Raw genomic sequence first — 22416 nt, forward strand, 5'->3', positions numbered from 1 at the left:
CAATTGGCCTTGTCTTAAATCTCTGTACTTCTTCTGAGGCTTTATACTTGATCTTATATATCCATTTGCACCTTATTACTTTGAAGTGAAACCACTTTAGTTTGTATAGTATCTACCCATCTTGGATCATTTACTGCTTCTGCATAAGAGGTAGACTCCACAAGATTAGAAAAATTAGATAGATAGCATTGATACTTAGTAAATATATTATCATAAGAAACATAATCATAGAGAGGGTATAAAATATCGTCATTAATAGTTAATGACACAAAATCTTCATCCATGCAGGTGGATTTGAACCCTGGTAGATTTTCTTTGGTCTTGTTGAGCATCTTCTTGTAATCTAGTTGTGATCCTTGTTGTGACAGAATATTTTGTTATCTAGTAAGTGATCTTGTTATTCTTCAGGTTGGAATAGGTTGTATATGGTGGTCCTACGTAGTGAGTTGTACAGGTTGATTTTGTGTAGTACTTGGTTGATCTGTAGTGATGTCACTTGTGGCTTGTGGTTAGAGATCAACATTAGGTTGAGTTCTAGTCACAACAGTGATATTAGATAATTCAACTTCTAGAGATTGATCAAGATTAGTTATGAATGGAAATTAGTCCTCTCTAAACACCACAACCCTGTTTACAAAGAAAATTTTGTTAGTAAGACCATAGAGAATATAGCCTTTCTTTGTTTTTGAATATCCCATATGAACTACTTTCCTAGATCCAGGCATTAACTTATTTGACTCATTGATAGATTTATCATAACACAAACAACTTAATACCTTTAAATGATCTAGGGAATGTTTTTTTATTATACAACCTCTCATAAGGTGTCATATATCCTAACACGAAAGATAAAAGCCTATTAATCAGGTATGTCCTTGTACACAATATCCCCAAAATTTTAAAGGTATATTAGCTTGAAACCTTAGGGATCTTGTCATGTCCAATAAGTGCCTATGCATTCTTTCGGCCACATCATTTTGTTGGGGTGTATAAGAGCAGAGGTCTGATGCTTTATCCCCAAGTTTGTAAACAAATCAATACATGCTTTGTTAACAAACTCAGTTCTATTATCTATCCTGATAACTTTTGCATATGTATCAAATGAGTATGAACATAAGATAAGAAATGCCTAAGAATAACAACAACATCAGATTTCAGTTTAAGCAAAAATATACATGTCATTCTAGAAAAGTCATCAACTATAGTAAAGAATAATTTGTGTCCATCACAAGTAGGAACTTTTTATGGTCCCCAAAAATCCATATGAAGAAGATCAAATGGTTTATGGCTAGTGATAGTACTAATAGGAAAAGCCAATCTAACTTGCTTCGCTAGTGGACAAATACTACATTTATTGATAAAACCATCCATAGAACCACATTTATTAGGAAACATTTGACACAGTATTCTATATGGAATATTTCTAAGCCTCTTATGCCATAGTTGAAGATCTGATTTATCTGTTATCTTAGCATTTAGCACACAGTCAGCCATTCCGCTATGTCCTGGTAGCTTTTGTCTCAGTAGAAGGTATAATTCATTCTTTTCTGTACCAGTCTCCTTCACCTTCCCATTCCAAAGATCTTAAAACAAACAGAAGTTAGTAAAAAGGTTGCAGAAATATTAAGTTGTTTTGTTGCCTATAAGACTAATAACAAGTTATATTTCAATTAGGGTAAATGGAACACATTTTGTATGGTGCGATTATTAGAAATACTACTAGAGCAGGAGTGTGTAACAAATGACATATCACTATTAGTTAATGTTACTTTTTGTGGATGCACTAACTCAGATATTAAACCTTTATTTAGAAGTTCAATGTGTGTGTCATGTGATTTATTGCACCTATATAAATAAACCACTCATGTAGTTTTGTAACGCCCTGATTTTCTAGAATCAAAATGCCACATGGTGCTCATGGTCCCAAAGGACCACAAGCTAACCCTTTTCTGATATCTGTACCTGAGCACTACATAATATACTGAAATAAATACGAAAAATTGGTGGAAACTTACCATAAGTTTCAAATATCTAAAAATACTCAATACTGAAAATTGAATACTAATACATCTGTCCGAAAAGCCTCTAAACTTTTTTGAACTGTGGAGTTGATGGGACATGTCCCCAACTAACTCCGTCTACTGAAAATAAACTGAGTCTAATTCCATAATAAAATAAGGATCATCCTTGAATGAAGAGGACTCACTACAACCTCTACTGCTGCTGACTGAGTCTGGACCGCTAAGGGTGCTTTGGATCTCGTGCTTTAGAACGTATGGTATAAGACACCATAGTGCAAGAGAAAAGTATGTGTCAGTACTTTTGAATGTACTGGTATGCTAGATGAGGTAAGGCTAAATGCAAGGGCTTATGCGTGAACATAGCTTAACTGAATAATATGAGAGTACTGAATGAGGACATATGCATGAATGTACAAACCAAAATTGGAATTGCAGTAACACTGAATACGAACTCTAAATACTGGTTTCTGAATACTGACTTACTGATGACTGAGTCTACTAGTACTGATGCCTGAGTTTACTAATTTTGAGAGATAGAATAACTGAGTCTATTGAGATTGATCTCTAATCTCGCCGATACTGATATTGATTTATTATATCTGAGATCAAGCTTATATAACGGGTGACCTCTGAGTTTACTGGTAATAATGCTAGATACTTGATATACTAAATCTGAGATCAAGCCTATATAACGGGTGACCTCTGAGTCTACTGATAATGAATATGATTGTTTGAATCTGATATCAACCGTGTATAATGGGTGACCTCTAAGTCTACTGATAATGAATATGATTGTTTGAATCTGAGATTATGCCTATAAAATGGGTGACCTCTGAAAGGTAGTCAATACTAGTATAACGGGTGACTCCTCAGTTGAATTCTATTACTGACACTGAATCTAAAATTGAGACTGTGGGAGGTAACTTCTAACTGACATGCCTCATCTAGCTTCTTTGGGGTCCAACCTGTAACCCCAGTTTGAAGGGTGTCAGTACTGTGCCACGGGTAATGATACTTCTCTCTGAACCCAGAATACCATGCCTAATATAATGGGTGACACCTGGTTAGAGCCAAGCCTAATAAAATGGGTGACTCTGGCAAGGTAGTCAATCCTAATATAAGGCTACATAGTTCTGGAGTACAGGGATTATTATTAACGACTCTGTCTAAAATAACGGGGAAGCCGTCATCCCTGACCACGCTTGGTGCTGAATCTTACGCCAAACTAAATAGACACTGAACTGATTCTTAACTGAACTAAGACTGATTCATAATTCTTGACTGATCTGACTGATCTCACTTAGATCCATTATCTGACGTAATACCTTTGAATTCTAATTTCTGTCGGAATGCTACTGAGTTATGTAACTTACTGGGCTTTACTGAAATTTGATCTGAATACTGAATACTACAGCGGTCCAAACTGAATACGAAACTGGGTTAGACTGATACAGAGACTGGATTGAACTAGTACTGAGATTACTGAATTTTTCTTAAGTTTGTACTGGTTGAATTCTACTGATCATAGCACGATTGAAATTATCTTGAGACTGACTAGGCTCTAGAAAAGCAGCTAAATTTTTGGATATAAATACCCCCAGGACTCGATAGCATAAATAAATAAATAAATAAGACAAGACCACACTTGAATATCATGACAATGGACTTTCATTCACAACATATTCAATACGATATCTTGTCAATCACTTGAATGTCATAAACATGTAAATGTATAAGGAATTCATACTAATACCTCATAGTTGTTCAATAAGGAATACACATGGATAAGAATGCATGCAACTTATCATAATACATTTACTAAGGCATTTGAAGAAACGCTTGTCATGTACTAGTTATCACATAATTGGGGATTTCATGGTTAACATACTAAAGAGGGCACTCTTCTCTTTACTTAAGCATTCTATCAAACATATGGGGAGCATGCTTTGGTTATACTACTGATTCTATACTTAATTATCATGAATACATCAATATCATAAAACTTGTAGAGGGTTTATCATGAACATCATACAATTCATCACATAGTAGAATCAACTCTTGAAATTTGTAGTCTAAATCATGAATTAAAACTCAATAATACAAGATCATGAACTCTAATACACATAAATCATGAAATCTCATAAATACATAAACCTCAAAATTTTGAAAAGGATTCTTGAGCTCCTTAGGTGGAAGAAACCCAAGAATCAACATCTAACATACCTTGTTATATGATTCTTGGAAGATTTACGGAGGAATCTTGATGACTTGGGTCTTGAGAAATGAACCCTAATGGTTGTTCTTGAAGAAAATTGAGAGAAAACTAGTATATTTGGGTGAAATAATGAGAAATCTCGTGTTAAAGAGTATATATAGGGGTAGCAAAATGATCGTCTTCCCCTTGGAATTAAAATCCAGAACTGGAAAAATCTCAATTTTACATGCTTGTGCGACGCGCCATAATCGCTCCATCTTATTGGAAATTGAACAATTGAGAAACTGAACCTTGGCATGACACGGTGGAAATAGTGGAGGCTTACTGGATTTTGACAATTGCCATTTTGGCTGGTTCCGTGATGCGCTAAAGTACCAGGTGGTACACTGTCTCACTAAAATGGCTCTAACTCTTCACCCGAGTGTCGGATTTGGCCAAATCTGGTATCGACGAAAAGCTTATTCAATTCTCTACATGAAAAAAATTTGATATTAGGGAAATTCTATACGGTTTAAAATGCTTATCACTTGGGAAGTCAGCCCTTACTCCCCCTTAAGGATGAAACTCGACTTAAAGAAAATTCAGGGTATTACAAGTTTATTGCTAACTAACAGGGCACCACCAATAAATGTTATGTTTTCTACAGTTATAGAGGGCTAGGTGCTGAAACTTGATTCTGCTCTTCCACCATTTTGTATATTTGATCATAGTGTCCAGGTGTAAGCCTTGGTGTAATCATCCCATCATTTGGTAAGTTTTGTGAAGTATGATATGCACCATATGATTCAGTCTATTGAGGTTGTAGCTTTCAGTCCTCAACCACAACACTATGAGTACTAGAAGTAATCTTTCTCTGCTTAACTTTGTTATCAAAGCCACCTCTGAAGTCATTTTTCATTCTTTGATCTCCATGTTTGGGGTGACCTGGTGGATATCCAACTAACTTGTAGCAATCCATCTTATGGTAACCTTTCATCTTGCAATGATCACAAATAACATTTGGGTTATAAGTTGAAACACAATTTCTTTTTCCTTTATGATAACCACCTTGATAGCAATTTTAGAGTACATTTCAAAAACATCAGTTGTAGTAGATGCAGCACCAAGAAGACCTGTTCCATGTACTGATTGAGCCATAGAATTTTGATTCTCATCACCCATGATATGGAATAGGCCATGTTAGCAGTAGGTAATGGTGCCATTAACAATATTTGACTTCTTGCTTATGGGTATGAATTATTCAAGCCCATTAGAAACTGATACAACTTTTGTCTTTGAAGATAAGACAAGAAATCTCTTGATTTTTCACAGTTGCGGGAAGGGGGTGGGACTAGATACTCAAATTTATCCCATAAATCCTTCAATTTATTAAAGTACACTGAAATAGATTGAACCCTCTGAGATATAATTGCAATTTCTTAATGCAGATTATAGGTTTGGGAACCATCTATTTTATCAAATCTATCTTTAAGATCTACCTATACATCATGAGCACTCGAGGCATGAACTACCCCTCCAAGAATATTACTATAAATTGAATTCATCAACCATGACAACACTATTGCATTAACTCTCTCCTACTGATTACCTAAATCAGCTGAGAAACTATATTTTTTCCAAGAACCATCAACCATTCCAAACTTATTTTGACTTAGAAATGCAATTATAACTACTTTACTCCATACAACATAGTTTTTACTTCCTTGTAACTGGAATGAAACAATGAAGTACCTAAGATATCGGCGGTAGAGAGATATAGGGTATGATTAATATCCAAAGTGATTGATGTAAACTGAAAGTCAAAACCACTATTACTAACATTTATAGAAGGTACAACTAAATTACCAACTCCATCTGAGCTTCTTTCCATTTCAATTGATTAGAGAAATATTACAGGAAGTTTCACTGGATATTTTATTTCTTGAATTCAAGAAACAATATAGACTCCACTATGAAATAGGATTGATGATGAGCACCGATTCAATTCAATATTCTTCTGATACCATGAAGAATTAAGTGATCTTAATGGTATTCACCATGAAAAACTAACCAAGAAATTAGGAAAGTAAGAAAGAAGAGAGGAGAAGTGAGAAGAGAGATTATCATAAAGCATTAGCCAAAAATTATAATTCTTTGCATTTAAGATATTCATCAATAGTACATGATACATATGTATATATAGGAAGTTAGTTATATCTTAAGTAACCTAAGACTATTAGTAGTTTAGTTGGTTGGTTAGAGGTGAGCTAGAAGTTAGTTATAACTAACTTTACTATGTCATTGCGTTCGTGAATTGATATAGTTGGAAAACTCTTGACAACCTACTTCAACAACTTTTCATGTGCGTAATGAGTAAATCTTTGTATAAATGATAATATATGTGTTAATACATTTGTTGATAGTGTTTAAGGTGTGTCCATAATAAGTTTGAAATTAAAATGTTATAGTAAAGTCCAAACGAGATAACTAGTACACTTAACTTGATGCTATGTTCTATTTTAGTTAATATTGCTTGATTCTAGCATGTTTAAAGCTCTAATCTGTGGTTTTTAATTATATAGGAATCTTTTGTGATGATTAATATAATATATGGATGATTTACAAGTTGTTTGTGAAGTGGAAACACAACCACGAAGCAAGGAGCAAAGAACCAAACACATGGAGTATTCAACGACCAAAGCTAGATTTTGTAGACTTAGGGGCATGCCACGCTAACCTAAAAACCACTATAAATTCACAAACCTGTGTGACTCTATGCTAGCAATGTTCCACAGCTGCCTAGGAGGCGCGATAAGGGCGCAATTTGGCTTCTACTATAAATAGGACACTTCACTTGTTTGGTATTCACCTTGGACGCCCTAGGGGCATTGAAACAGGTTGGAAAAGGATTCAATTAGGGTTTTAAATCTTTTAATTTAGTTTATTCTTGGATTATTACATGGGTATCAATACTTTGATTTTTTGTACGCCTATGAGTGTCTAAACATCCTCATCTAGGGTTAAGATCAAGAACATGATTACTATTGCTTATAATTGAGTTGGTTCTTGTTGATTATCATTATTGGTTGTTCATGTATACCTTTTTTTACTATATTATTGTTTCTCTACCCTTAATATAAATGCATAATTCTATCAGAAGTATAGAAGGAGGAATGCTAGAATAAAATGTGAGATGTATGGGATAGGATTATAATCTTTCAATGAATTGAAGTTATGATTTGCATTTAGGATTTGAATATACCTAATTTACCCTATTTGGTTAATATATGGGAATAAATATCAATGCATTTAGCTTAGTTATTGCATCCCCAATCAATGATGTAGTTGTAAGGCTAAGTTAGATAGTTGATTAGAGGTTCAGAAAATTGTAATCATATCATTATATGAACCAACAACCAAGATAATTAACAAACCAATGAAGTTATACAACTAAGTAGGATTGTTCGTAGTGCCTTAACCCTAAGTTTCTCCCTATATTTGTCCAAGAACCTTTACATTATAGTATTGTTAGTTTACTTTTAGTTTATAACTCTCAAATATTTTTGTGTTACATTTGCACTTGTTTAATCTTCATAGTAAAACTAAAATTGGATAAAATTGTTTAACACATGTCCTTATGGGATAGATACATGGTTTTTATAAGATCATTTTACACTTTCATGTGCGCTTGGACGCAACAATTTTTTAGTGCCGTTGTCAGGGACTTGTACACTGAAAACCGTCTTAGTTTTAGTTTTGATTTTTGATTTTGTGAGTGCTAATTACTTAATCTTAGCTTTTGAATTTGAAGGCACATGTTATATAAGCAAGTAAGCTGGAAAGGGACAGGGAGTTGGCTGAACCATATCTCGAATCTGAGCAACGCTTACACCTGTTGAGGAGAGAAGAAATACTTCTCTATCGAATCCCTCAAATTCATCAAGAAGAAGTTATTCCTGCTCTCATGGCTAGTGATCCACCAGCCCTCAGGACTGTTCACAAAGTAAAAATCCCACTTGCTTCTAATATGACTTATATTATCCGTAGACCAGCACCTGGAGGTAGATTTAAGCTGAAGCAGAACATGGTGTAGCTCTTGCACATCGGTGATCAGTTCATAGGCTTGTAAAATGATGATACACAGGTTCACTTGCAGATCCTTTTAGAGATCAGTGGCACGTTCATCCCTGCTGAAGTATCCACTGATTATATAAGGTTGCTACTCTTCCCCTTCTCACTTTTGGGAGAAGCAAAAGAGTGGTTGAATGCTAACCATTAGGTTCCATCACTACATGGGATGACATGGCCCAAAAATTCCTCATCCATTTCTTTACATCCAGCAATACTGGAAGGTTAAGCAATGAAATTTTGAGCTTCAAGCAGAAGCCATAAGGTAATCTTATCATGCTTAAGAGAGGTTCAAATCTCTTCTACAGGACTGTCCACATCACCAATCGTCTAATGAGGTATTAGATCAAACATTTGTAGAAGCTCTGGCCATAATGCAAAAATTTTGCTAGATTCAGCTTCAGGTAGTCGGGCTTTGGAGAAAATATATGATGAGCTCTATCCCTTGTTGAACCGTATTGCACAAGAAAATCTAGACTGGCATAGTGACATCTCCAGAAGTATAGTGAAAAGCCTACAACTAATTGAAGTTGATAGTGTCACAATCTTAGCCACCTAATTAGTTCCTATTAAAAACCAGATGATGACTTAATTTAGCAAGTTGGGTGTGAAAAATCTCAAGCACAGGTACATATGGTACAATAGGCTCCATTATGGTGTGCGATTTGTGGAAATAATGGCATTTTGTAGACTTACCTGGAGCAAATAAAAAATCTATAAAATTTGTAGGCAATGCATATAAGGGTTCGTATGATAATGCCTACAACCATAAGTAGCAAAGTCAACACAATTATTCTTGGAGTGCAAATCAACCTTAGCTCTTTCAGCAACAACACAGGACACATGACAGTAATATGGAGGTAACTTTGAAGAAGATCCTGACCAAGCAAGAATAAATGGTTGTTGAGATAAAAAAATCACCAAGTGGCTAAAAAGAAATTTGAGCAGCAGTTAGGGCAATTAGCTCAGGCACAAAGTACCAGGCCCCAAGGTGGATTGCCAATTAATACAAAGCATCTAAAGAAAGTTATGGAAATCACATTGAGGAATGGAAGAGAGCTTAGTAACAGGCCTCCAAAGATAAATTTGAAGGTACAGGTAGAGTTAGTTCCATAACAGGTTACAAGAAAAGATATTGAAAATTTAGGAAAGTCTGAATACCCGAAAGCAAAGGCTACTGAATAGGTGAATGAGATACCACCACCACCTTTCCCATAGAGGATTAAGAAGGCCAAAAAGAATGCTTTATTCAAGAAATTCTTTGACACGTTCAGAGAAATTCACATTAATTTTTCTCTCTTAGATGTTTTATAAGGTATGCCTAAGTACGCTAAGTACTTGAAGGATGTGATGACTAACAAGACAGCTACAGGATATTAAGACGGTATCACTTATTAAGAAATGCAATTCAGTGGTTATGAGGAAGATGCTTTAGAAACTGAAGGATCTAGAGAGTTCACCCTCTCTATACAAATTGGTGACAATGATATGGTTCATGCTAGATTTATTTAGGTATAAGTATGAAATTGATACCTCTATTAGTGTTTAATATTATTGGTTCAGGGAAGATGAGACCATGCTCTGTGGTATTATTGATGGCAGACTAAACCAGAGTCCAGCTCAAAGGAATTATTGACGATGTTCTCATTAAGGTTGGTAAGTTTATTATCCCTGTTGATTTTATTATTTTTGACTATAATGTAGATGATAGGGTACCAATAATATTGGGATGTCTATTCTTAGCGACGGGAGGAGCACTTATAGATGAGCACTTATAGATATGAGAAAGAGCATTCTTAAGATGAGATTAGATGATGAAGAGGTGGTATTCAAAGCCTACAAATAACTCAATCCACATTCCCATTATAATGATTTATGTATGATCATAACGATAGAACTAGATAAATGTGGGATGGAGTCTAAACTACCAATTACCTCTTTGGATACTCTCATAAAGTTTACCCAACCATCACCTAAGCCCAGAGTTCTGAAAAGTGAGAAGCCTAAAAAGGCTATTGCTAATAAATATGATGACCTTGAGAGTACACACTCTAGAGTTCAGAAAAGAGTGAGAAGGTCACCTCCAAGTAGGAAATAGAACATGAATAAAAATAGTTAAGTAGTGCATACAACGATACTAAATTAGGCACTACTTGGAAGGTAACCCAAGTTAAGGTAGGTATTTTATTTTTGAACCTTTAGTTTTTACTTCACGTATTTTTTGTTTCTGTTGAGTCACAGGTTGAAGAAAAGTCTGAGTACCGGAGACTTGAGCTAAGGAGCATGGCAAAGACTAGGTGTGGGGTCCTCGGACCCTCTTGATATTTGAAGATGCTAGTATCTAGGCCTAGAGTCCTCAGGGAATATTTCTATACTTACTTTTGAGTATACTTTGAGGAAAAAGTATGTCTTTAAGTGTGGATATGGAAATTTTCATGATTTCAGGTAAAGTGATGTTATAGGGCCTGTGTTTGTTTTTGTATTCTAGCTTTTAGTTAAACTTGAAAAATTTACAAAAATAATTTCTTTGTTGTTTATTTCTTAGTTGTTTTGAGTCATTCTAGTAGGAGAACACTTTATCCACCCCGTGGTTGTTCTTTTTGGTTCTTTTCCATAGGGCCACCCTTCGAACCAAGTATTCATTTTTTTTTATTTTAGGAGTAAATTTTAAAAATTTGTGCTAGAAATAAGCGAAATGTTCTTGTTAGTGTTGTACATGATTGAATGATGCAAGTTAGTTTTGTTTGTAAAAGCACGTGATTATGTTGAATGTCTACTTTTGAGACTCCTAGGCTTGTGTTTATGACTCTTAAGCATTGTTGTCTGTATTCTGAATTCATGTGATTGCTTGATTGAGAGTCTATAGTGATCTTACTTGAGTTGAGCATGTGTCATATGTGAGTGAGGTTTTATTGTACTCCCTGTTGCATTCTGATGTCTAGAACTTACTTGGTATGTACACAAAGCAAAATAAAGAGTGTGGGTTTAGGAGATGATATAGGCATTTCTTTGATAGCCTTGTTTCATACCCTCTTTTACCTACTCTTAAGCATAATATTAATTATCCCCGTTGAGCCATTATGCATAATTCTTTGGTAGACTTATATGGAGCCTATTTCCCTTCTTTGATTGACCATAATTTGATCAAAGCCCATAAGCGCTTTAGCTAAAAAAATTAAGATGGTTAAGGAGTAAGAAAATAGAAGAAAAGGTGAATATTAAGCCCCAAAATGTTATCCATTGGTTTTGAGAACTTTGATGTGTTGTAGTTGGGAGTTATGTAATTAAAAGAAAGAAAAATTGTTCAAATTTGATTCATGTGTGATAGAGCATACTCCCTACTTTGTATATATGAACTAACTTAATGATATAGGACAAAACAAAAGAGATGTGTGAAGGTAGAGGTGGTGAAATTTGGTTGTTAGAGCTAATTTTAATTGATAAGTATGATGTATTAAAGTGCTTAGGGAAGATAATGATTATTCCTGGAAAAAATAGTTCCTACCCATCCCTTAGACTATATTACAACCCTTAATGTCCTATTTTAATCTTTAACATTCTGATATTAGTGGAGAACTACATTAAGGGAAAGCCTATGGTTCATCTTTTGTAACTTGTGAATTCTTTGTGAGAGTGAGCCTAATTTGATTTTTGTACCCATTCGTGTGATAAACTGCATCTTTGTGAGTAAATATGGGTAATAATCTTGGGCGTATTTATATGTCCAAAGTCCAATGTTTACCCATAGTAGGACTTATTTTGTGAGTTAAAATGTGTTATTCTTATTGTTCTTGAGTTGTAATTGCATGATTTAGCTAATGGACATGATTAGTGATGCAGGGTTGATTTTTTATGAAATTGGATGCAAATGGATGCATTACGGGAAGAAAATAATGGTTGAAGCTTTGGGAGTGATTTTATGGACATGAGAAGAATTGGATTGAGCTCGAAAAGTATGCATTTAGAGATGGAAACAAGTAATAAAGCAATGAGAAGAGAGGGAATGAGTTGTGCAGCATAGAAGTTATTCCCCGCATTGAGATCCACGCCGCTCTTACTATTTTTGTTTCAATTCTAGTGAGCCTCCATGATAGACCCACGACGCAGAGGCTAAATCAAGTCCCAACAACAAATTTTGGTGAGGTCCCGCAATAGCCTCATGGCGTGAAATGTGTTTCTTTGCTCTGGCTTCCATAGCGCGGACTCTGTTTCCTGGGAATGAGTCATGTGATGCGTTTGTGGGTATTTAATAGGCCAAATTTGTCCTACTAAAAAAGGAGCACTTCAACATAATTGAGGATACTTTTGTATGCTACATCAGAGGCTAAAAACACTATGATACTACCTAAGGGTTCTTGGAACTTCATTCTTTCACCATGACTTTTTGGTATGATTAATTATTCATTTCTGATGTTGAATTCAAACATGAGTGGCTAAAAACCATTGGTCTGGGGTTGAGGCCAAAACATGATTACACTATCATATTCTTATAGTAGTTTATTGTTGAATTATCATGTGTTATTCTTAATCTCTTGTGATTACTATTTTGATGATTGCCCGCAATTAAAATACACCTATACTCCATTGTGAATTCGAGAGGAGAATCATAGGATAGAATGGAGTGGTAAAGGATCAAGGATATTATTATTTTATAAAATAAGGGATTTGAATTAGCGTCTAGGATAGAGATATACCTAGATGCCTTGTTCGGTTTACTTGCAGGATGAAATCTTAATGTATCTAAATGGATTATTGCATCTCCTCTCAATGATGTATTGTAATGTCCAGTTAGGTAGAAGATTAGAGGATCAAGAGAGCATGATCATACTCTAAGACCTTTGAATCAATAACTCGATAATCAACTAAACTACGATAAGGATAGAGACTTGTAAGATTGCTAAAAGTGTCTCAACCCTATTATTCTCACTAGTATTGTTTACAAACCATCTTACGTTGCTATTGTCACACATTGTTATTTCTTTATTAACTAGATTATTACTAAAATCTTTGTGATCGTCTTGTTACTCTGAAACACTTAATTCATTCTTGTCGAAACTAAAGTTAGTTTAATTGCTAGCTAAGTAGTCCTCGCGGGAACGATATCTGACTATTTTAGTCACTATATTACATGCACAATCATGTGCACTTGCGTGTGCATTTGACACAAACAAGTTTTTGGCACCGTTGTCAGGGACTAAAATAATTATTAATTTTCTAAACTTTTTATTTTTGATAGTAATTTTAAGTGTTAACAACTTGATTTTAGTGGCTGACTTTTGCAGGACCAGTGAAGTACCAGACTGGCAAGATATTGAGAGTTAGTAGAGCCCTATTCAGAACCAGAACAGGAATTTCATCACAGGGTCATTATCCAATTCAGCATGTTCAAATGGCGGAGCAAAGAGATCCTAATCTTATTGATCCAATTGATCCAAATGTTGCACGTACTCCAACTCTGGCGATTCCAGCTACTCCTGCTTGAGCAGAAGCCATACTTATTTGTGAAGTGGCAATCCCACTTACGAACCATGCTACTAGTTATATCCGCAAGCCAGAGATGGGTGGTCAGTTTGAATTGAAGCAAAATATGGTACAACTGTTTTGTTTGATTGGACAATTTTCAGGGTTCTCACTTGAAGACCCACTACAGCACATACAAATTTTTTTGAAATTCAGTGATACCCATATTCCTACTAGGGTATCTACTGATTATGTCAGACTGATGCTCTTCCTCTTTTTTGTAATTGGGGATGCAAAGAAATGGTTATATGTTGAGCCACTAAACTCCATCACTTCTTGGGATGATATGGCTTAGAAACTCCTCATGTGATTCTTTCCATCTGGGAAGACAACATATTTGAGAAGTGAGATTTTGAGTTTCAGGCAGAAAGAAAGGCAAAATCTTTGCCAAGCTTTAGAAAATTTCAGGGTATGCTTAGAAATTTCCCTCACCATCATCAGTCTAATGATGTACTATTTTATACTTTAATAGAGGTTCTTGAGCCCAACACCAAGATTCTCTTGGATTCAGCAATAGGTGAGCAAGCTCTTGAGAAGACATACGATGAATTATACACACTGCTGAATTGGATTTCACAAAGGAATCTTGAGTGGCATGCTGATTCAAGAAGTGCTCAAAAAAATATTGTGGGAGTGTTGGAGGTAGACCAGTTGATTACTTTATTAGCTCAGCTTACTGCACTATAAAATCAATTGACTACTCAGTTCAGCAATATGAAGTTGGGGGTTACACAGCCTGTAACAATAGATAATGCAGTTCATCAGGATATTACTTGGTGTGAGATTTGTGGAAGCAGTGAGAATATGATAAATTCTTGTGTGGTTAATCCAGATTCTGCTAATTATATGAGGAATGCTAATCGTCAAGTGCAGAAGAACTATAACACTTACAATCCGAATTAGAGAAATCATCCTAATTTCTCATAGGATGGAAATTAGGCACAAAATAATAATCAGTATAGGGGGTCTGTACAACATAATCAACAATAATAGGTTCAGATTAATCAGGCCATGACTCAAACTAGCAATATAGAAGAGATGTTGAAATAACTTATAGCTACTCAAGAACAGTTGGTAGCAGATGTGAAGATTCAACAGTTGATTACAAAGAAATTAGAGATGAAATTGGTCAGATTGCAAGAGTGTAAAACACTAGGCCTCATGGAGGTCTACCTAGTGATACTGAGGCAAATCTAAAATAGGTAAATGCAGCCACTACTAGAAGTGGTTTGCAGCTAAAGGAGTTGGAACCTGATCAAGTAAATCCTAAGTCTACTGATGGTGACACTGAGAAGAATGAGGAGAAAGTGGTTGAAGAAAAAGTTGTAAGCAAGGAAACCAAAATGGATAAAGCTACATTACCTCTACCTTTCCTTTAAAGGCTTCAAAAGTACCAAAAGAACACTAGTTACAAGAACTTTTTAGAGATTTTAAAGCAGGTTCATGTCAATCTCCCTCTTGTTGATATTTTGTAGAATGTTCTGAAGTATGTGAATTATCTAAAAGACATAGTGGTAAACAAGAACCATTTGACTGAGGATGTTACCGCAGCACTTACTGAGGAGTGCACATCTAAGATTCAAAATAAATTGCCCATAAAGCTAAAAGATCCAGGATACTTTACCTTGCAGATTACCATAAAATAAGCCATCAGTGCTTGAGGGTTATGATATTTAGGGGAAAGCATCAATCTTATACCTACATCTTGGTTTAGAAAGATTGGTCTTAGGATTCCCAAACCAACGACCATTATTTTACACTTAGCCGATAGGTCTCTTGCTAGGCCTAACGGGATCATTGAAGACGTATTGGTGTAAGTGGGATCATTTATTTTCCCAATGGATTTTATTATTCATGGTTTTGATGCTGATTCAGCCATTCTATTTATTTTGAGATGTCAATTCTTAGTAACTAGGAAATTTCATATTGATGTAGCTGCAGGGAAGATGACCATGAGAGCTCATAACAACGTTGAGGTTTTTGTTATGTATAAGGAAATGAAGTTGCCTACTATATATGAAGAATTGTCTGCTATAAAATTTGTTGACCTTGAGTCTAAGCTCCGCCTTCTATTGTCTAATGACCCACTTGAACGAGCTTTGATTGGGTATGATCTCTATGATAATGTTGAAGAACTTGAAATTGTTCAAAGTATGGATTTGGCTTTGATTGACACCAGATTTACTAAATTTGATCTGTTGAATAGACTGATTGGACTATCTCCAAAGGCATTCAATAATGAAGCATAGGAACTAGAGCTCAATGATCATCTTTTTCATTTAATATATACTTTCCTTGGTAAGGATAATACTTTGCCTGTGATTTTGTCTGCAGATTTTTTTGATGGGCAGGTGAAAGAGTCATTGACTGTGTTGAAAAGAATTAAGAAAGCAATTGGATGATAGATGTCAGACATTGCAGGAATCAATCTTGCTTTCTATATACACAAAATATATATAGAAGAGGGATATAAAGCCAGTGTACAACACCCATAAAGACTGAATTTGGTGATGAAAGAAGTATTTATAAAAGAAGTTATTGAGTGTCTTGATATTGGGATTGTCTATCCCATATCTGACAGCAAATGGGCCAGCCCTGTACACTATGTCCCGAGAAAAGATGGGATAACTGTTGTTACTAATAAAGATAATGATCTAATTATAATTCACAAAGTGACTGGGTGGAGGATCTGTATAGATTATAGAAAGTTGAATGATGCCACGAGAAAGAATCACTATCCCATTCTATTTATTGATTAGATGTTGGACATATTGCGAGACAGGAATACTACTATTTTCTAGATGGTTATTCAGGGTATAACCAGATAACTATAGCACCTAAAGACCAGGTGAAGACCACCTTCACCTGTCTTTATGATACATATGCATTCAGACTCATGCTCTTTGGTCTTTGTAATGCCCCAGCGACTTTCTAGAGATGCATGATGGTTGTCTTCTATGATTTGGTGGAATACTTTATCGATGTATTTATGGATAATTTTTCCATTTTGGTAATTCATTTGATATATGCTTGCAGAACTTAGACAAAGTCTTGGCACGCTGTGAAGAAACCAACCTTGTTTTAAACTAGGAGAAGTTCTACTTTTTGGTTAAGAAAGGTATCATCCTTGGTTATAAGGTGTCACACAGAGGACTTGAAGTAGATAGAGCTAAGGTAGAGGTCGTTAAAAAGCTCCCGTATCCGGTGTCGATGAAAGGGGTAAGAAGCTTTCTTGGGCATGCTGGATTTTACAAATATTTTATCAAAGACTTTTCAAAGATATCTAGTCTTATATGCAAGTTGTTGGATAAAAAGGCTAAGTTCAAATTAAAGGCTGAATGCCAAATAACATTTGATTGTCTGAAGAAGAAATTAACAGAGGCACCCATTCTAATTCCTCCTAATTGGGTATTACCATTTGAGTTAATGTGCAATACCAATGATATGGCTGTTGGAATGGTATGGGGCAGCGCAAAGATAAGTTATTTCACTCTATCTATTATGTTAGTAAAATCATAAATGCAGCCCAGGCTAATTATATAGTCACAGAGAAAGAAATGCTAGCCCTTGTGTACGCATTTAATAAATACAAATCATACTTGGTTGGTACAAAGGTTATTATTATACTGGATATGCCGTTATTCGATATTTTTTTAACAAGAAGGATGTTAAGCCAAGGTTGATTAGGTGGATTCTTCTATTCCAAGAGTTTGATATAAAAGTTTATGATAGAAAGGGAGCTGAAAATCAAGTTGTGGATCATCTTTCAAAACTTGAGAGTCATGATCACGTATCCGATGATATGCTTTGAATTTGAGAGTAGTTTCCAGATGAGAAGCTATTATCATTGGATGTAGCTGAAGTTCCATGGTATGCTGACATAGTAAATTTATTAGTAGCTGGTATCTATCCTCCAGAGGCCACTAGTCAATAGAAGAAAAAGTTGCTCCATAATTCCTATGCTTATGTATGGGATAAGTCGTTTCTCTTTAAGTAGGGTGTTGATCTAATAATGAGAAGATATGTTTCAGAAGCTGAATCTAAAAAGATACTTGAAAGTTGTCATTCGATACCTTATGGAGGTCATCATAGTGGAGAGAGGACAGTTCGAAAGATATTGCAAGCTGGTTTTTACTGGCCAATACTATTTAAGGATGTTGTAAGTTACATCAAAGTTGTGACTAGTGCTAGAGAATGGGCACAATATCAAGGCGGTATGAAATTCTCTTGAATAATATTCTGGAAGTGGAAATCTTTGACGTGTGGGGTATAGACTTCATGGGGCCATTTACACCATGTCATGGCAATATGTATATTCTGGTGGCTGATGATTACGTGTCTAAATAGGTAAAAGTTTCTGCTCTCCCCACAAATAATGTAAGAGTTGTGATGAAGTTTGTCAAGAAGCAGATTTTCTCTCATTTTGGCACACCCAAAGTGATCATCACTGATGGAGGTATGCACTTTATTAACACTTGGTTGAAAATTTTATTGGAAAAATATGGTTTTAGACACAAGGTGGCCACAATGTATTACCCACAAACAAGTGGCCAAGTAAAGGTGTCTAATCATGAGATAAAGTAGATATTCCAGAAGACAGTCAATGGTCAGCGTAAGGATTGGTCGGAGAAGCTGGATGATGCACATGGTCATATAGGAAAACCTATAAAATTCCCATTGGGACCTCTATTTATCGTGTGGTATATGGAAAAGCTTTCCACTTTCCTATGGAGTGTGTGCGTCAAGCTTATTGGGCTATAAAGAAATTGAATCTTAATTTAAGGCTACTAGAGAATAGAGATTATTACAACTGAATGAGCTTGATGAGTTTCACTTACATGCCATGAGAATACGAAATTGTATAAATAAAGGACCAAAAAATGGCATGATAAGCATATTTTGAATCGAGATTTTAAGCCTGGACAACTTGTATTGCTATTCAATGCTAGATTGAGGTTGTTTCTAGGTAAGCTGGGGTCTAAGTGGTTTGGGCCATTTGAAGTTGTGAGAATGACTCCACATGGAGCTTTTGAACTTTGGAGCAAGGACAAGAGTGAAAAATTCCATGGACAGAGAGTTAAATATTATTGGGCTGAGCATGGTGATCAGCACAAGACGTCCATCACCTTTGAAGATGATTGAGGCTGAGTTAGGTCATGCCACGATGTTAGCTAAAGTGATGCATAAGAGGCAACCCATGGATGTAATATAATAGTTTTGTTTAATTTGTAGTAGTTTAAAGAAAAAGAAAAAGAAAAAAAGATAAGAAATAAAAAAAAATACAAAAAGATGTGTCGTGTGATGGCCAAAACTAAGGGGTTAAGTGGGAGGCAATCCACTTTATCTTATATCATTTTGCTGTTTTTTGTTTAGTGTGTAGGAATGAGAAACGCAGTAGCATGAGGGAGAATGAGAAATAAGTGATATTTTTCTAAAGGTAAGTCTCAGGTACGTAAAATATGCATTAAAGTGAGGTACAAAGATGGAAAGAAAAGAGGGATAAAATATCCCTCGAAGTGCAAATTCTAGTATGTGTGCATGATATGGCTGCGATGCGAACTCCAAATCAGTGAACTAAGATCAGAGACGCGGAGGTTATCCCATGCATTAATCCCCGCGATGCGGAGGATTTCACGCGTGCTAAGCCACGCATCATGAAACCATCTCTAAATTGGGTTAAAACCTAAAACCGGTCCCCTTACCGTCCTTTCCCTTTAAATACTCCCTTATTTCCTAATTCCCCTCTCCATAGCTAACCTAGCCACGCCGTTTTCTAATTTCTAAAGCTAAATACACTTTTCTATTTTATGGTAATTTCAACCAAATAAAAAGAGCTTTTCTTTCTCTTCTTCAAGACAACTAAGGTATAATGTCAAGCCGACAGCAAAAGGGTACGACAGTGGTTGGACCTTCTGAACAGTCATGCAAGAAGAACAGACCACATTGTTGTGTACCATGACCTCTGGCAATTCTACAAGGGCGGGCTAGAAAGTACGAACTAGGTGGATCATAGAGGCTGGCAAGAAGTGGTATGCCAAACACAATAAAACTAAATATGTTGCAGACCACTTCATTGACTAGGCGAGCTTGTTGAGAGAGTTTCTGAGCATTGTACGTAGAATAAAAGAGCTACACATGAACTTCTTTTTTGAGCAGCCACATAAGTGCAACCTGTACCTTGTCAGGGATTTTTACGTGAATTGGGACCCCAGAATGCGAGACTTGAGGTAAAAATAAGAGGCCAGGTGGTTACCTTTGCTCCTCATACATTGAATGTACTTCTAGGTGCACCAGAGGTGGATGTTGACCCATTGAAGTAGATAAACATCACACCACCTTATATAGGCATTCGTCATTTATTGTATGGGAAAATTTCTACAACTAGGTGGAAATATCACAAAGATAGCAGCCTCCATCTCATATTTCTCTATGCTTATATGAATAGGGAGGCTCACATGTGGGCAAACATCATCTACCACTATCTCATACAAGGAACACACATGACTGATATGACACGCGATAGGGTATGTCTTATTTTTTTCCTTAAGTCATTATGATGTTGATATAAATATAGGTGCTGTGATTTTTTTGGCTATGAGGAAGGCATGCTTCCATTAGGGGAACAGGTATGGCTTTGGTGGTTTGATGACAAATTCCTGAGGGATCAGGGTATTAAAAAAAAGGCACTCGACTATAGGCTGGCGGTGGATACTCACCCTATGGATGTGTCTCATACTAAGAGGATTATTGTGTCTCATGGTCCTGTATTGCCTATACCCAAGTGTCAGGCTCAAAATAATGAGATCACAACCCAGATATATGGGCTACAATGGCTAGAATTGCGGATAGGGGGACGCCCAGCTACACAAGAGGAGATTCAAGTTATAGAGCTGGATCATCCTCTTGATCATCATGCGAGAACTATGTTGTGGATTGGCCTGGATTTTATTCAGCCTATTGAGGATGATGAGCCTATGGATAAAGAGCATCAGCTGCATAATTCAGATATGGATTCATATGAGGAAGAAGATGTAGATGACCCAGACTTAGGAGTGGATGGATATGATCCTTAGACTGATAATGATGATATGGATCATAAGTGACCAGAGAGTTGTTTCTCCCTACCCCATACTTGGTTTAATTTATAAGAATTGGGATAATGCTTCATTTTAAGTGTGGGGTGGTGGTTTCTCATTTCTCATTCCTTGTACTTATATTTGTTATGCTTTGTTGGATAATTTTATTTTATTCTGTTGGATTTTCATTTCATTATGATTAGGATTTCGATATTCATTCTAACTATTAGAAACTATTCTGTTTGTAATAGTTAGTATTGATAATATTTTCTTAGTGGCAATTTGGTTTTTAGTTATGTTTCTTAGTAGTTACTTTTTGGTTAAAAAATAGGAGTAAGATTTTTGTTTTTGCCCTCAAGGAAATTTTTAATAAGTATTCATAGTTAGGTGCCTTCCCCTATGATGGATGGATGACGACTGTCTTAAGGGGAGCTAGTCGTAAAAAATAAAGAAGCAAAAAGAACCCCACCACAATTTTAAGGAGAGATACTTTGTGTTGGGCTATGTAGTTATTGCTTGACCTGGAAAATACTTGTGGTAAATAGAAGCATATCTTAAATGAAAAGGGAGCTAGTTTTTTACACTTAATCTCAATAGGTGTAATTTTTGGTTTGTTGGCTTAAATCTAAACTTAACAAGTGCTAGGTTTGAAGCCAGAGGGATCCAGCTTGAATCTAGCATGCACCAAGAGTGAGAGAGATTTTCTAGCTATTCTACATGCATAGTGATGTCTAAAACTTTCCTGGTGTGTTTACAAAGCAAAATAAGGATGCTGGGGTTAGGAAATGATGTAGGCATTTTTATTGATAGCCATATTCTTAGACCTTGTTTACCTATCCTTGGCATATTCTTAGTTAGCCCTATTAAGCCTATAGCTTAAGCCTTATGAGTATCCTAATCCCTTTTGTTCTTTAACTGTAATTTGATCCAGAACTCCTAAGAACTTGAGTTAAAATCTATTAGAGTTGAGGAATAGAAATTTCAGTAATGATGGTGGTGAAATTGAAGCCTTTGGGAAATTGATATTGAGATAGGAAATTGAAATATGTGGTGGGTAAGAAAGTGAAATAAGAGAAGAGAAGCGGAAAATAAAGAAAATCTGAATGGTAAAAAGAGAGGTGAATAGATGACACTCCCACCATAGTATGTGCAGCGAGCTTAAAAAGCTAGGGCTAAAGTAAAGGAAGAAAGAAAGGTAGTGAGGAAAGAATTCGATTGTTAATTTGATGTTCTGAATGTTAATGTGATGTACTAAAGTGCTTAGGGAGATTAGTCACTATTTTACCAAGTAGTTCCTACTCGTCCCTTAGCTTACATTACAAAAAGGCCTAAATGATCCTTATTCTCAACATTCGACGATTAGTGGAGTAGTACACGAAGGGAAAGCTTATGGTTAATTGTCTATTGTGCATGAATTCATTTTGAGAGTGAGCGAATTAGTTTATGATATACCCATTCTGTTATATATATATTGCAA

At 35.7% G+C, this 22416-nt stretch overlaps 1 non-coding gene across 1 annotated transcript; it reads right to left on the reverse strand.

The window, feature by feature from the left end:
* Window positions 1-14197: 14197 nt before the first annotated feature.
* On the reverse strand, window positions 14198-14303 carry LOC124897407. Its single transcript, XR_007054128.1, has one exon. It is a non-coding gene; the product is annotated as a small nucleolar RNA R71 (small nucleolar RNA).
* Window positions 14304-22416: the final 8113 nt, after the last annotated feature.

Source organism: Capsicum annuum, chromosome 3, assembly GCF_002878395.1.
Source record: "Capsicum annuum cultivar UCD-10X-F1 chromosome 3, UCD10Xv1.1, whole genome shotgun sequence".
NCBI lineage: Eukaryota > Viridiplantae > Streptophyta > Magnoliopsida > Solanales > Solanaceae > Capsicum > Capsicum annuum.